This window comes from Rousettus aegyptiacus, unplaced genomic scaffold (assembly GCF_014176215.1).
Source record: "Rousettus aegyptiacus isolate mRouAeg1 unplaced genomic scaffold, mRouAeg1.p scaffold_m13_p_4, whole genome shotgun sequence".
NCBI classification, from domain to species: Eukaryota; Metazoa; Chordata; class Mammalia; order Chiroptera; family Pteropodidae; genus Rousettus; species Rousettus aegyptiacus.
In genome coordinates, this window is record NW_023416307.1 from 9,290,766 (window position 1) to 9,307,060 (window position 16,295).

A 16,295-nucleotide genomic window follows, 5' to 3' on the forward strand; every position below is an offset into this window, starting at 1 on the left:
ACATGAAACATTTAACTTAAAAAAAGGAGGGGGGTGGTAACATAAAATTGCTGTTACTTGACTCAGGATTTGTTTTATCTTCACCCTGACATACATTTCTGCGTAGTCTTATCTGCTTAGAATCAAGCGTCTCGTTAACCACCTGTTCCTGAGGAATAGCACAGACTGTCTCAAATTTAACAAAACAAACGATAAAAATCCCCTTCAAGTTGTAGCTGAAAGAAAAACGTCTTCTTGTTACACACCGTACAACCATCAAACCATTTTATCATTACATCAGAGGATGAAAAGCTGCACTCCTCTTCTGGCTAAGATCTTGCTGCACCGAGAAATAAAGCTCAAGAGGTAGAAATCTGCCTCCAAGATTTTGTAAATAGATCTCTGGTACAGTTTACAGCGACGGGAAATGAAATTGATAAACACCGCTAATTAGAGCCCCTCCCTTCCGCGCGACTTAGAGCATCTGTCTGCCTCCGAAAGGATGGCAGAGGGGACGCTGCGTGGACTTCGAGTTCCACACGGTGTCGACCACAAGAGCCCCTAAACCAACTTGCCTTTTCATCACACCGCCTGGGGAAATGGGCCACCGAGTCCTCCTCTCGGCTGTACCAGAGCTTTGGTTAAGTTGCTGGTGCTCTGAGCGTTTACTTGGGTTTTCACACCTGTTGCCTTACCTCACTTAGTTGAGTGTCTGCACTTCTGTAATCCAGGGCCAGCCACTGCCTTGGCCAGTCGGTGCCTTTGTGGAGCAGAGACTTAGAGAGAGAGCAGGCTGCACCTGCTGCATAGCAGCCACTGACAATCTGAGGAGCAATGACAGCTGTCAGGGCAGCTCGCTCCTACCTGCTCTCCCCCAGACCCGGCGTCCCACGGGGCCTCCCTGTTCCGCTTCCCGCTACAGCCCCTCTCTCCTTTCCTTGCCTCTCCGACAGCCAGGATGTTGTCATGTTTCTAGAAAAAGCAAGAGCAAAAGAAAACCCTCCTCCTGTCAGAGGCATTGATAAACAGCAAGTTGCGGAGAGTCCAAATGTTTTAATTCATTAGTCCTGGCAAACCTAAAATACAAACAGACTTGCTTCACAAGACAGGAATGTCTTCAGCGTGACCCAATCGGTGTCTGTGTCTATTCCAGCAAACTGGCAAAGATAGCATGACTCCAGTCAGCAAAAATGTCGGCCGCTCCAGTCAGCTTGGCGAGGCCCAGCCAACTTGGACGGGCCACAGGCCGATTCTCAGATGATAGCAGCGATGATCCCGGTTAAGAACGTGAGGTTTGAGGTTGAGCCGCTGATGGGCTTGATGACTTGATCCCATCTACAAATGCAACCGACCGCAGAGTGAGTCAATGGCAAAGAGGAAGAGACTGTTAGGACCGTTTGGCCTTTTTAAAAGCTAGAAACCCGAATGTCAACAGTACTTTAAAACAGTTAGATGGTGATGGTGAGGTCAAATAATTAAAGATAAATAAGTATTAAGAGAATGCAAAGACAAGCCACAGACTAGGAGAAAATCTTTGCAAGATACATACCAGATAAATGACTGGTACCCAAAATGTGGAAAAAACTCTTACAACTCAACAACAGGAAAACATACAGCCGAGTTTTAAAATAGGCAAAAGAGCTAACAGACGTCTCACAAAGATATACAGACAGCAAGGAAGCATATGAAAAGATGCTGAACACCGTATGTCACCAGGTGATTGCGAATGCAAACACAATGAGATACCACCACACATCTATCAGCATAGCCAAAATCCAAAACACCAACAACGGCATATACAGTGAGCATACGAAATGCCTCAGACACTTTGGAAGACAGTTGGGCAGTGCCTTACACGATTACACGTACTTTTACCCTACGATCCAGCAGTCGTGCTCCTTGGTATTTATCCAGAGGAGTCGCAAACTTACTTCCGCACAAAGACCTGCACATGGAAGTTTATAGCAGCTTTATTTATAATTGCCAGAATTTGGTGGCAACTAAGACGTCCTTCAGAAGGTGAATGGATAAACGACGTGTGGTATTATTCAGACAATGTAATATTATTCAGCAATAAAAAATGAGCTCCCACACCACAAATATACACTTTAACTTAAGTGTATATTATTAAGTGAAAGAAGTCAATCTGGAAAGGCTATACACGGTATGACTCCGACTATATAACGCTCTGGAAAAGGCAAATTTAGAGAGACAGTGAAAGATCAGTAGTTGCCAGGCATTCAGGGAGAGGTAGAGAAATGACCAGGTGGATCACAGAGGATCATAGGGCAGTGAAACTATTCTAAATGATACTACAATGGTTGATATCTGTCATAATACGTCTATCAAAACCCACAGAGAGTATGACACCGAGAGTGAACTTTAATGTAAACTATGGAGCTTAGTTAATAGCAATGTATTGATATTGGCCCAACTGTAACAAATGCACCACACTAATGCAAGATGTTAATAATAGGAAATATTTGGGAACTCCCACTTTTCGCTCATTTTTGTTTTTCTGTAAGCTTAAAGCTGCTGAAAATGTTGTTAAATAAATAATTAAAAGGACTTAGTGGGTTTCCTTGACCTAATGAATGAAAAGCTAACTTATTATGATATATAGAGCTATAATCTGCATAGAGTCAGATGATTAAAACTTTCACATATAAATCTATTTGCATTTCTAACTGTAACTCTTTCCAGGAATTATTATTACTGCTATGATGTTATTTTATAATTAATAATATCACCTTACAAAAGACATTATAATTTATCGAAAGAGTTTCATCCACTGTCTCATCTTCATCTTTCCTATAATCCTATAAAATAATCATGATCTGTGTTGTCAGCTCTATTGGACAGATGAGCGAACTGAGACTCAGACAATCTAAATAACAGGCTCAAGGATAAATGATCATTATGAATAATAGCAATTGTTTCATTAACAGTGATAACAGCAATTGTTTCATTAACAGTAAGTCTAGCTCTCTGCTTTTGGCTTAGAGGAGACAAAGGTATAACTTTTTTCAACAGTCTTGCACCCAGGTTCATCTGACACCAGCCATCTTTATCATAAACCCCAAAGAAATAAAAGTTGTGCATCTTATGTGCACCAATGGGGGAGTGGATACCACACCTGTACTGGCTCCCAAATCAGCTCCTAGGTCTGCTTTCAGAAAAGCTGATGGTGACACTGACATTGCCAAGGTCATCGGTGACTGAACATGTCTGGATTCCAGTGAAAATGGCCCTTCAGAATGGAAAAACCCAGAATACAGTAGCACCTTCCTCCTCTGCCGTGATCACCAAAGTCCTTGGTGAATGTCCCAGAGATAAAGGAAGAGAAGTGACACATTAAACCCAATTTATGATATCGTCAAAAGTACCTGACAGATTCAGCCTAGACTGTTATCCGGAGACTGTCCGGCATCATCGAGGCGATCCTGGACTGCCGGGTACATGGGCTGCCATGTTGACAGCCTGATCCTAATGGCATCCTGGAGCTCCAGTTGGTAAAGAGCTACAGAGGAAAAGGTTTTATTAAAGGATGATTTGGTAGCAATAAGAAATAAAGAAACAAACAAACAAAAATGCATCTAAATAGTCTAAATGTGCTCTGTCCAAGTCTGATCATATAAATTAAAGGTTTTAAATAATAATTAATATTCACCAGTTCTTCTGTTCCCATAGGAACAACAATGTATTTCTTGGCTCTTTATCTAAACACTTCCAAGAAAGCAACCAATCTGAAACCCAAGTGAAATCCCTTCCCACAACTATAACCCAAAATAACCGCATGGTATTTTGAGAATTCAATAGAATTACACTAATTCAATCCAGAAGGGATTGTGTGTGTGTACATCAAAATATTAACAGATTTACAGTATGACTCTGGGTAGTAGCAATATGTATGATTTTTATTTCCTTCTTTTTACCAATAAATGTATTTTACTGTTATTGGGAAAGCGATTTTTAATAGTATTCAAGGAGCTTTTCAAAATAATACTCTGTAGACTTGCTTCTGAATTATGGTTTAGAACATGCACAAGCAGTTCATGTTACAGACTGTTGCCACAATTAATGTGACCTCACTAATTCAATAAGCATTTTGGGAAGACTGAGTATGTTCCAGGCTAGTTCCCAAACTGGCTTCAATATCGGGTTTATGCCTTTTAAAAATGCCAGGCTTTGCCATGGTAGTGACTCAGTAGAGCTGGGGTGGTCATGGCATTTTGTAAATGGAAACAAGAAATATGAATTTCTATGCACAGTGTTTAGAGAATGATTTAAAAGATATTTTTGCAAGCACATTAAAGTTAGGTCTCCACTGCTGTAAGACATATGTAGCCTATAGTCTCCAAAAAAGAAATATTTCATGGTGGTTAAATAATTAGTCTTCCTTCACAACCGTCAGTTGGCAATTTTTTCTGTAAAGGGCCAGGTGATATAGACTTTACACTTCATGGGCTATTACGATCTCTGTCAGAGCTACTCATCTCTGCCACTGTAGCACAGAAGGAGGCACAGACAAGGATGGACTCTAACTCACAAAAACAGGAAACAAATGAGCATGGCTGTGTTTCAATTAACACTTATTTGCAAAAAAAAAAAAAAAAAAAAAAAAAAAAGGACCAACAGCCTGGATTCAGCCCTTGGGCCATAGTTTACCAATTTCTGTTCACTTTACCCCAATCTGAACATCCAGTGGACAACCAAGGCACAGCTCCCCGACAGTGCCAGGCGGCAGGGGCAGAATCTCCTCGGAAAAAAATAACTTTTCTTTTTCTGCTGCTCTCAGTTCCCTCTCTTCCGCTCATCCCGCCAACTCTGTCCCCTCAAAAAATCCTAATGAGTCACATTTTCTTCAGGGACACAAAAGCCCCAAAGCTGCTTATGAACCCTACCGTTCTATTAAGCACTGATACATCTGTTTGAAACAAACACAAGTGAATACTTAAGTAACCACAAGGATCTAGTGAATGGAAAGCTGATTCGTTATTACAGACACCACAATAAAGCTGTATCCATTCAAATGATGAGATTCTTCCAATTGGCTCACAAGACCTGTTGCATGGCGTGAGCCGTTCTCACGTGATTGTTCTTTTGAGTGGCTTCTTCCTCAGCTCTAGATCTCGGTCAGGTCTTAGGTCAGATTTCCCATGTTCCCCTAGAAGCCTCCCTGGGGTCCTTACTTGCAGCGATGTTGTCACTCCTCTTCAAACCCACTTGTCAGGGTAATACCCTGAAAGATCACCAAGCAAAGATGGAAGCCGAAGAACAAAACAAGGCAATGCCTCCCTGAGAACTTCCGGCCATACGCTGCCACAGCCTCTCACTTTAAAGAAGACTGGGGGCCGCTTTCTTAATCCAAGTTCATTTCAGGCTTACGCTAGCTGAACAATTCACTTTATGTTATTTTTGTCTTAATGCTCAAAAGAGGGATGAGTGGGACTAGAACCATTAAATCACTCAACAAATTCTCTTTCCTGGGCCTTGCATTTCACTCACTGAAAGAGACAGAACAATGTGCAGTGTTTAAGAGCCAGGCTGTCTGAGTCACCCACCTGGCTCTGGCTCTTGCTGGTATGGGAATTCAGCAAAGTTACTTAACTAATGTGTGCCTCCATTTCCCCAAGTCTGGAGGATAATTATGGTCCCTATCTTACGGGCTGTTTTGATGATTAAATAACTTAATACAAGTAAAATGTTTACAATGATGCAGGTAAAACAATAAGCATTACATAAGTAGAAATTATTATTTCAAGTGAGTAAAAATATAGGGAAAACCACACCCAAAGGTGTTAGAACTGAGTTAGAAAACATAGGTTTGACGTGTGGTTCTGACTCCAAAAGTTGCACAACTTTACCTCAGACATGTCATGCCTCCTGCCCTCAGTTTTTTCATCCAAATCACAGGTCAGCAAACTTTTTCTGTAAATATTTTAGGCTTTATAGGCCATACAGTTTCTACCACAATTACTCATCTCTGCAATTCCCATTGTTGAAAGTAGCAATAGACAATATATAAATAGATGAGTGAACTCCAAAAAAACTTCATAAATAAATAAATAAATAAATAAATAAATAAATAAATAAATAGGTAAGCTGTAGTCCAGTAAAACAATACTATTAACGCTAAAATTAGAATTTCATACAATTTTTAAATGTTATTAAATATTATTCTCCTCTTGATATGCCATTCTTAGTTATGGGCCATAGCGAAAGAGGTAATCAGCCAGATTTGATGTGAGAGCTATAGTTTTCAGACCCTTAATTTATAGAATTAGCTAAAACACATGCATGAGATAACTCAGGGTTTTCCAAACTAGAATTGAAATAATATAGTGTGCGTATGCACGTGTGCATGACCATTCTTTTTCCTTTTTACTTGATTTATAAAAAATTTAAATGGTGTTACACTGTATGAGTTTATCATTTATAGTTGATTAGATGTGACATGTATGTTCCCATTTTTATAATAACTTACACACCAGGCTCTTGGAGAAAGAAAGAAATGTCCTTTGATATTCTTGACTACGAGAAAATCATATTTATCTTATATTTCAACATTTGCATCTTTCCCAAAAATATAACCTAAAAGACTAAAAAATAATAATAATAATAACACATTTTAAAAGTTGTTATTATAGTACAGATAGATTTATTTTATCACTTTAATGTCATCCTAAGGATAATATGTATTTCTTATCATCTGTAAATGTTCCAGTGTGTACCCCAAAAAGTAAGAACACTCGGCACAGATCCATTCAGGTTCTCCCCCTGCCACTGCTGCATGCAGGAGGACTGGTCCCTTGTGGGACTTTTCCTGTGACCGCTCTGAAACTCACATTCGATTGGTGGGTGCCCCACGATACCCTTAAGGGGCCTTCGCACAACAATCACACATTGTGAGAAAGGTGCTGAGCACCAGCTGTCTGTAAACATTGGTCTCTTTTTTCTTTTCTAACCACAACTGCTTTTTTTGTATCACGTTTACCCATGAACACAAGCCTGTTAAAATCAGAAGGCTAAACTCATGTCTCCTGAATGCCTTTCAGGCTTTGCTCAAATGAGCTTCAGTTTTCAGGTCCTAACTTTACTAGAATTATTAAGGAAACTCTTTAAACTACTTCTAAAAATCCCAAACAATGACCTGTGTGGTCCATTAAATACTGTGGCCATCTGCCCTTTTGGTGTGTCTTTACTTTGAAAGTCTCCTACTGCAAGAGGGGACCAAACACCAGTCAAACCTCCCAGGTGAGTAATAGGAAAGAAAAAAGAAGTTTTGGTTTTCAATTAGAATTCTTTTAGGAGCAATTTAACATTAGCTTGACTATCAAAGAGTATTCAGGGGCTCACATGACTACAAAATTGAGGAGCATTATAATTTCAGAAATAGATTTATGCAAAGGCACAAAGACATCAGGAAACTGTCTTTCCGCCCCTCCTACGTCAACTTTCTCCTGAGTTAGCTTCATTCTCAGATGGAGTCTCCCCGTGAGATGGTCATGAACTACCTAAGCTTACACCCTTTTTTCCTCAGAGTACTTGAGTAGGAAGGTCATTAGCCAAGCTTGAATGTCATATCCATCACTGTGAATAAGAAGTAGAAGTACTTGGGCAACTGAGGCCTGCACATGGGTCCACCCAAAAAGTTGGATAGGGGAGAGATTATTCCCCAGATGGGAAGAGAAGGGAAGGGGAGGGGAGGGAGAAAGAGAAAGAAAGAGAGAGAGAGAGAAGGAAGGAAGGAAGGAAGGAAGGAAGGAAGGAAGGAAGGAAGGAAGGAAAAGAGGAAGAATGGGACGAGGGTTTAGGGAGTGAGGCTGACAGAACTCCAGACACTAAAGAACGAAACCCCTTACCCGCCCTCCCTACCTCCCCCCCAGTCCAAATTTCTTAATCCTCTTCCTTCTTCCTTCCTTCCTAGCCTACCTTCTTTCCCTCCTCCCTTCCCCTGCCTCCCACGCCCTCATTTCCCTCCTCCCTCCCTCGCCTCGCCCTCCCGTCCAGGGAAAGACATAAGAGTGAGGAGGCACGGCACTTAAAATTCTTTGCTAATACCTTCATAAGTAGAATATGTCAGCGTCCCATGAGACACTCTGGTGGTGAGAAATGATATTGATGGGGCAAATACCATGTGCCAAACACTCTGCTAAGCTCTTTTCATACACATGACATCACTTAATGCTCAAAACATCCTTTAAAATACTTCTGTCATTTCTGTTTTATAGAACAAACTGAGAATCAGAAAGTTTCAGTAATTTGGCTGAAGTTCCAGAGCTAATAAAATATTAGAAGCAATTTGTTTGCCAAAAATAAATCTCTTCATCTACAAACTAAAATCCTGTTCCACGCCTGTGGCTAAAACTGCCTTTGTAGAAGATGCCTTTTCTTAGTGCTAGAGTGGGAGTCTCAAAAAGCCATTTCGAAATGAAGGAGAAATGTGAAGTCTCGGTTAAGTACAAAGAAATGTTCTTATTTCAACTATTTTATACCAGTGGATACAAACCTGATCACTTCTTTCTATGAATAAAACCACGAGTTATTCCATGTACAAGAAATCAATATGAATCCTCTATAATTTACCATCATAGAAACATGTAATATTAGAGTGGAATAAGATCTTAATCCAATTCCTTCTTAAGGAAACTGAAGTCTAGGGAAAAAGAATTATGCCTTTGGACCAAAGAACAAAAAGGAAAAAGATTAGTGCTAAAAGTTCATACCTGTTCCAGCATCATCACCCACTTTATTGACTTTAATTTATGCAGGAGCACAGATATACCAAACAAATATTACCTTTGAAAGCAGAATAAGACTCTGAGAGGGTAGGGATTTAAACGTTTAAATTTTGAAGGAAGGGTAGAAGTGAGGTAGGAAAAAGTCCTAATCTTACTAATTCTTCTCATACAAGACTTCCTTGCCATCATCTTTCCATGCAGAACTGGCAAATTGGGTGAATTCTCCCTAAGAAATGCTTCACAATATCCAGGTGGTGACTTCACCATCTAAGCTCCTACCTTGACTCTCTCCTAGGTCAATCACCACATAGCCATCATTGTTTACCTCCCTTTAAAAAGAGAGGACTGAGTTACTACCTACCCTGATGGAAGCATCTGTTGAGCAGAGGCAGCTTTCAGGGACCCTAAGCCACACAGATCCCTTCCAAGATCCTTGCTGGGGCCATTGAAATGGGTTCACATGTTCTTATGTCTTTGTAAAATTTGCAAAAGTGAGATATTTTAACTGCATCAGTTAGGACTTGTGTCTTTTAGCATTCCAATTTCCTCTCTGCCACACTTCCCCTTGTGTTAAGTAGAAATGGAGTAACTGTGGGAATTTGACTAAATAGAAATTGAATTGGGGATATATTTACTAGCCATATATTTATGTGGTTCTTTTCTCAGTATGGAGTCTAGAGTATGTTGCTGGCTGAACCAGGGTAGAAACCACTTTCAGGATTACCCCATCACCATGTTACGTGTCAACTCACATAACATGACACAGCACGAAGGTGCAGAGCCATCCGTCATCTCATGGCATTAATGTGTCCTAAAGGGCGTTTATGATTTTGTAGCCTTTGTCTCCAATGATATTTTGTCTCCAAAAACACACCTCCACTTCTAAAGAACTTCCAGGTAAAGATGTCAGATTCAACATTTTTTATTTCTAAAACCCTACTAAAATGATAGTAAAGTTTTGTTGTTGTAATTGTTTCTTGTTTTTACCAGGTTTTTTTTTTTTTTTTTTTTAAGCATAAATCCACAAGGACGAGGAGATAGAAAAGGAAAGGACACAATGGGAACAAAATTTCTTAAGCTGGAAAGCAGGTGAAAGAGTGGTAAGAAATGATTAGCAGACTGAAGAGTGCTTAAAGCAGGGAAAGCTGAGAATCAAAGTAGATTCCATTCCTCATAATGGGAGAAAAAATAAAATAATCAGTAGTCAGACATGCGTTAGGCGTTCTCAGTAACAACACTGGCGATCACAAGGAAATAGAGCTCGTCTTAAATATTCCAAAGGAAAAATTATGTTCAACCTAGAATTCCATACCTGACCAAACTATCAATCAAGTCTGAGGATTGTAGTCTCAATAAAAATTTATATCCTCAATAAAAATTTATATGCTTTTCTCAGAAAGCTCCTGGAAAATCAGAAAAGAGAAAGCCTTCAATACCGGAAATAGAACAATTCAATACGAGAGAGTAAGATAATCCTTCAGATGACAGTAGAGGAGATTACAGCATGACCTTGTATGTAGGAGTGGAGAGCAGCCCTTCTCCAGTCCCCACAGAAGCGGGTCCAAAGGCCACAGGAGCGGCTCCTTAGGAACAGGAATCAGTTAGACCCTACCGGTACTGTATGAGAAGAGATTTAGGCAGTTGGCAGAAGGGCAAAGACTTTCAGGGTTGAATTAGTGACAAGTATACGAAACAAAAACCCAAACAAACAGAAAACATGAACTCCGGGGGCAGTCTGTAGCAAAGTAAAAGTAATTGTAGTTGACTATTTGCCTTAGCTATGAATAGCCTTTACATGACCTTAATAATGTAAATACTGAATAGTGATCCCACTAAAATTATATTATTGAAAGGAGGTAGCATAGGAAGAGTGCTTGTATGTGTGATGGGATGGGGTACAGGTAGAAAAAAGCCAAATCGTCATCCTCTACAGTGGGAAGCCAAGAGAAAATGGCTCCAGGGGTTAATGCAGACACATCTTGAAGAAGGGGAAGGCCAAGGCCAACATAACTATCTAGAGAGTGGTTACCTCTGGAATGGAGAAGATGGGAAGGAGGAGGTCTGAGCCCTGCTGTGTCTTTTTTGGTAACAAACCTTTCATGTATGAGCATGTAAAGCTTTGATAAAAATTAAAATGTTTCAAGCTTACTTTGTGGACTCACTCTTGCCTAGAGGATGACAGTCAGCACTCAAAGCCCTTCTCCTCCGTACTCCTCCCCTGTCCCACCTTCCCTACAATGGGACCACCCTGAACCTCTCTCAGTGCCCTCAAACAGCCTTGGTGTCCGATTTGTGCCTTTGAAGATCAAGGTCATCTCTGCTGCCACCTCCTCCATGTAGCCATTCCAACCTTGGTGCTCCTAAAGTCTTTTGTTCATTTTCACACTAAAACAGTTAGCGGCATGTCGTGTGGCTTCCATCTCTTTGAAGGTTGACCCCTTCACCCATTAAACTACTAGAGCAAAGACACATGCACAGTGCCTGGTCGATAATAAGAGCTCAATAAATATTCCTGGAACTAAGTTGAACCTGGAATACCAGTGGGGAGGGACCCATAGAAGCCAGAGACACAAGAAAAGTTAAGAGATGTTGGTTAATGTCGCCTATTTGCCTAATTTTGTCTTCTGTTAGATTTGGGTCTAAATTAACCTTTTAACTTTAGATCTGTTTTTGTGAAGAATCAATAGCCAAAAAACCACAGGTATGACCAAATGAATTGAGACAGCCCTGCCCTAAAAGATACATTTGAAGAACATACCCACTACTTACCCCAGGCTTTTGTTTTCCTAAGGGCAATATACTCTTCAGACCAGAACTGAGTGGCTCTAGTGTGGGAGAGAAAGGAAGTGAGGGCAGAAAAACCAGAAAATAGGATGCCAAGAAGAGAAATATGAAATTCCAAAGGGACAGTCTAAGTTTCCGTGTTGTATGTGACAAAGCCATCCTCTCTAGCTCCCTAGAAAACATTCAATAAAATCCATATTCACCAATGCTTTTGAGGATATAAAGAAGTAGTGAGTCTGAACTCAAAGGTGGTTGCAGGAGACAACAAAGGTTACCCAATGGACACAGTCATTTTGGGGTATGACACTATTCCTGAATAGCGTCACAGAGATAAATGACGAGCAAGGTTGTAGCATTCACCTAAATGAGAAGTTTCTGGTGAACAAAAAAGAAGCTACTTTGGCGAGCCTAACAAGTTCAATAACTGGAAGTAACCACACAGGACGTTTTAATCAAAAAAAATTTCTGAATTGAGCGGGTTATAACAGGAAGTCAATTCCTAAGTCCTCCATGATAGATTAATCTTTACCTTGAGCAAGCCCTAGCCAATGCTTTTACGCATCTAGAAAAACATACTTAAACAGTCAGAATCCTCTCTTCTCCAGACCTCCAAAGGCAAACACACCTGGTACTGGGGTGAAACAACCCCAGCTTTCCTCGATATTATTTTTAACCTGTATATCTCTGTAAACTATGAATGTGAAATATTAACTATCCTGTACTCACCAATGTAAAACAAGTATGTGTCTCCCCATTTCACTTTTTATCCAATTCTGGAGATTTCCACACTTTACTTTCTCCCACTTCCTTAATCTACCACCAATGGATTTCATGTAACCTTCGTTACATCTCCTCCTTTAATTCTAATGTATAAAATAAACTGCAAAACTGCTATTCCTCGAAGCATTGTTTCAATCTTTCAAGATTTTGCTTCCAGCACTGGTCGGTAAACCTTCGCTCAAACAAACTCTTTAAACCTTTCTTTAGGTTTAGAATGTCTTTTGTTCACACTGGTGTGGAACTATTTTACTGTGGATGGCAGTGGTATTTAATTAATCAAATTACCAACTCAAACTTTTCCAATTAAATGCCAATTTATATATATATATTCAATGTTTTTAGAGGTTGGGTTAAGAGCACAATGACACAGAAGTGCAGTGGGCAGTGAGATATAGCTTAGCAATTCACCTTTTTGTGGAAAAAGTCACTAGCACAGAAATATCAGAAAGCTATCTAGAAAAATATCCAGTCCCATAAATGGCATTAAACAATTTTCGTAACCTTTTCATCTCGGCTCTGTCTCTAACTCATTTAGCCATGCTGAGACTGTGACGTCACATCTCTAGGTCACGGTTTCCTCATCTGGAAGGCAGAGACTTAAAATCGACGCTCTCTAAAGTTCTTTAGAATTCTAAGTTATTTCATTTTAGGAAGTAGAGCAGCCCCAGGATGAAAAAAATAATTGTCCTCAGAATTTCTTCCCCAGTTTTGATTCAGTAAAGCATCAACTGGTTTGTAATAAACCAAAAATACATTTTATAGCAATCGTTAAGAACAGAACAGAATGAAGATAATCCCTCTCCTTTTTTCTGTTGAAGCCAGTTACCAACAACACCTTCAATTTTACTGTCGAGCCCGTTTAGTCATCAGATATTTCATACCCAAGCAAAATCCATTCAGTCCCTGATTATACTACGAAACCTGAGGACATCCAGTAAAGTGACAAGGAAGAGATCATGTTTTGTTCATCGAAACATTTTTCAGATTAAGCCATCACATCCTAAAATAGTGGCTTAGAAACACCCAGCAGGACTTCTTTCTGAAAGCATGCAAATGCACAATCCTTGTTTAGAAGGACAGTGTCAATTACTTATGCAGATACAAAAATGACTAATAGCTAAGGCCTAATAAGACACCTGTCAATTTCCCTTTTTTTAGCTTAGATACTTTCAATTCATAGGAGTTGCTCAACACAAACAGCATTTTGCTGACAGTTCTGGGTGTGCTTAAGCAGTGATAGCATTCAAACTAAAATGGAGTTTCAGATATGTCCATCCAATTTTTAAAAATACACTTTTAAAATTACAGTATTAACCACAAATGAATGGCTGCCCAGCCTCTCAAATGAGATACAGAAATAGCATTGCTAAGTCCACCAGAGAAGGGACAGCTTCCCATCACTGCTTCAGCTAAATGAGAATGAAGATTTCCTAGAAGAGTCTACAAATAGAAACTGACATTTTCCTGGAACAGAAAAATCCGATGAAGGGCAGGAGATGATCTCCTCTTGAGATCTGAGAATATATTAAATATAAGCGATCTCTCAATAGTTAGGGCAGAGTTCACGAATGCGTTCGTATTTGATATGAGAGCACGCATTATTCACCAACAAAAAGCCTTGCTCGAGGTGAACATGACCAAGAGAAGAACCAAAGTGGTATTTCACAGGTTGCCAAATTAGTCCAAACAATTCAAATTAGACAAGTTTGTACTGCGGGGCCCTTCATGGCCTGAATTCCACAAAAATGGAAGTTATTTATCCATCAGGAAAACATTCCTGAACACGTAAAAAGTTTATTGCTTTAGAAAGCCATCTGGACTAACTATAGCTAATTCAGACATTGGTAAAATTATTTATATATTCAGATTTTAAAGAATGCAGCATAGCTTAATTAGCATGCTTTTAGAATTCTTCCAAATTTAGATTCTAAAATTCACAATGAACAAGAATGACATTCTCTTTTTGACCCAGAAAAAAAAGAAATTGAAGGTTAATCACGATATAGACAGAATAGTATTTTGTACTCAATTTAGCCTTTTTAAAACAAAGATTTCAAGAAAATTTTATCTGCCATTGACCTGAGATGTTTTTAATAATTTTCTTTAAGGGCACATTAAGAACAACAACAACAAAAAAGTAATTTTAACTTAGTCTTTCCAGTTGTGTCTATATCAGCAGTAACAAAGATTTGGGCCCAAATTAGGGGATATTTAGATAATCTAAAAGAAATCTTCTGGTTCTAACATTAATAATATCCCCTGGTTTAATTCATCAGGAAACTCATCCATCAATTATATTTATATTTACATTTGTCATTTTAAAATAATTTACACTTATAAGTTTCGTTCGTGTTTTGGTGACAAGATCCCAAAGTCATTTACTCAACTTTTCTAAATTCAAATGGCTTAATAGGGTAAGAACTCCACGGCCTATCCAATGACGGAGTGAGCATGTCCTGAGGTCTATTCTAAAGTGCTATAGCACCATAAATTTAAAAAAAATTAATAAACAACAAAACACAAAACTCATGAGCTGTATATTGTTACTGTCTACCGCCTGTGCACTGAACATTAAAAGCATTCGAAAAAGCTGATTGGAAGAAAGGCCTGCTCTGAAGAAGGCATAGAGTATATGCAGGGGAGCTGTGCGAGAAGCCACTGCACAGATAGAGCCTAAGCCTCACTTTACCACCAGCTTCTCTGACATTTACAGAGATTGCATATGTGCCAGACACTTCTTTAAGAGCTCATTTAGTTCTCACAGCACTCCAACGACCAGGGCCAGCTCCCTGGGCACTGACACAGAGCCCTGTGCTCGGAAGTACCCCGTGCTTGCTTTGATGTTCTGCCGTCACCCTCTTGAAATTGGAATGAGGGCCCAGCATTTAAACAAAGGGTTCCAGAGACTATGTAACATAGTCCTGTCTATGAGGTTGGAACTATTATTGATCCCATTTCACAGATGTAGAAACGGAGCCCCACCCCCAAAAAAAGAGAGAGATTAAGTAACTTGCTCAAGGTCAAAAAGTTAGTCAGTAAATGGAGCCAGGAATCACACCCTGTCCACTGCTGTACTCACAGGGAAGACAGCAAAAGCCACTATGCTCAGTTCCCAGTTAGTTCTGCAATTCCAACTAAGGTCATTTATTAAAGGACTGTTGATTTCACTCTTTCCTCCTTCAATCAATGCTTTTTTTTTGGATGCAAAATTGCAGTGGATTAAAAAAAAAAAAAAAGAAACGAGAGATTTTGCATTCACAAACAAGCCAAATTTGAAAAAAGAACTGCTTAGCTACATGAAAGGTGAGAGGGCTTTAAATGGTCATGGCAGGGGCTTAGCTATTTCAATGACAAGCTAAACAGGATCCCTTTTGGGCCGTTTCAAGCTCCCGATCCCCAAATTAGAGCTTTTAGGAGTGGGATCCAGAGGCCCAACATGGGGAAGACCAAGTTAGCCGAGAATGGCAAAGCCACAGCAGAGGCGGGACGCATCAAAGCAAGCGTTCTGCTCCGCTGCCTTTTATAGACACGAAAATAGCCCAACTGCCCTGTTGTCTAATGGGCAAACATAAATAAAAGGCTTGCATCAGCTGAGAATCAAATACTAAAGAAAATTGAGTCAAGATTCCCTGAGGGCTATGAGTCAAAGGTCAAGTCCTCTGTGGAGAAGCATCTGGCCTCATTTGGCTCTCAGTTTCCTGCCCAGCCCTTTCCCATTACCATCTTCTATCTAAGGTAACTGGGTGTTTCACTTTGACCAAAATACACACACACACACACACACACACACACACACACACACAAGGATGTTGTTTGCATTGTTGTTGGACAAAACACTACATTTCTGAACTTCAGTTTACTCATATCCAAAAAGAGAGATAATAGCAAAACATACTGCATGGGGTTGTTACAAATATTATGAAGATCTAGTACAGTGCCTGGTGAATAATAGTTTCCATATCACTTGAGAGATTTACATTAGCCATTAACACAATACTCAATAAAAAT

At 39.7% G+C, this 16,295-nt stretch overlaps 1 protein-coding gene across 1 annotated transcript in view; it reads right to left on the reverse strand.

The window, feature by feature from the left end:
- The window catches only part of MAP3K7CL (MAP3K7 C-terminal like), a 67,803-nt gene that overhangs the window by 31,546 nt on the left and 19,962 nt on the right, over positions 1-16,295 (reverse strand). Inside the window, exons 2-3 of the mRNA XM_016129888.2 lie at positions 3,366-3,499; positions 675-1,314 (exon numbers count right to left, since the gene is read on the reverse strand). The gene's annotated coding sequence lies outside the window, so the exon portion shown is untranslated. The remainder of the gene's footprint in view (positions 1-674; positions 1,315-3,365; positions 3,500-16,295) is intronic.